An 876-nucleotide genomic window follows, 5' to 3' on the forward strand; every position below is an offset into this window, starting at 1 on the left:
ACAGAGAAACCCTGTCTCAAAAAAAAAAAAAAAAAAAAAAAAAAAAAATGCCCCACAGACAATCTTCTGGAGACATTTTCTCAATTGTCTCAGATAATTCTCTTTGGTGTTGAGTTGACAAAAGCTAGCTAGCACATTGTATTAGCCTTGATTCTTTCCTGCATTGGGAGGACCTTGTATAAGTCACATCCCATCAGAAAATGTCGCTCTTACTCTCTGCCCCTTCTCTCTTTCCCCCTCCCCCTTTCTCTCTCTCTTTGGAGGCAGAGGCAGACGGGCCTCTTGAGTTCAAGGCTAATCATAGCCATATAGTGATACCCTGTCTAGAAACCGACTGTGTTAGTCACTGCACTGTTGCTGTGATAAAACACCATAACCAAGGCAACTTTTTTTTTTTTTAAAGATTTATTTATTATATGTAAATTCACTGTAGCTATCTTCAGACACTCCAGAAGAGGGCGCCAGATCTCGTTTCGGATGGTTGTGAGCCACCATGTGGTTGCTGGAATTTGAACTCTGGACCTTCGGAAGAGCAGTCCGGTGCTCTTACCCACTGAGCCATCTCACCAGCCCAACCAAGGCAACTTACAGAAGCCTTTATTTGGGGTTACAGTTTCAGAGGGTTAACTTCTTCAGGGCTTGCAAGCAGCAAGCAGTAGGCAGGGTGACCGGAGCAGGATGCTGAGAGCTCACAGCCTCGACTGTAAGTAGGAAGCTGTGAGTAGGAGTTGGTAAACCGAGACAGGATAGGAATGAAAGCCCACCTCCAGTGCCAGATGGGATGACGCATGTCGTACAGACCAGCCAGGGCTACAGAGTGGGACCCTGCCTCAAAGCAAATGAAAGAATTTTTAAAAAGGGCTGGCCATTGTGGAG

The sequence above is a fragment of the Mus caroli genome, chromosome 5 (genome assembly GCF_900094665.2).
Source record: "Mus caroli chromosome 5, CAROLI_EIJ_v1.1, whole genome shotgun sequence".
Classification (NCBI taxonomy): domain Eukaryota; kingdom Metazoa; phylum Chordata; class Mammalia; order Rodentia; family Muridae; genus Mus; species Mus caroli.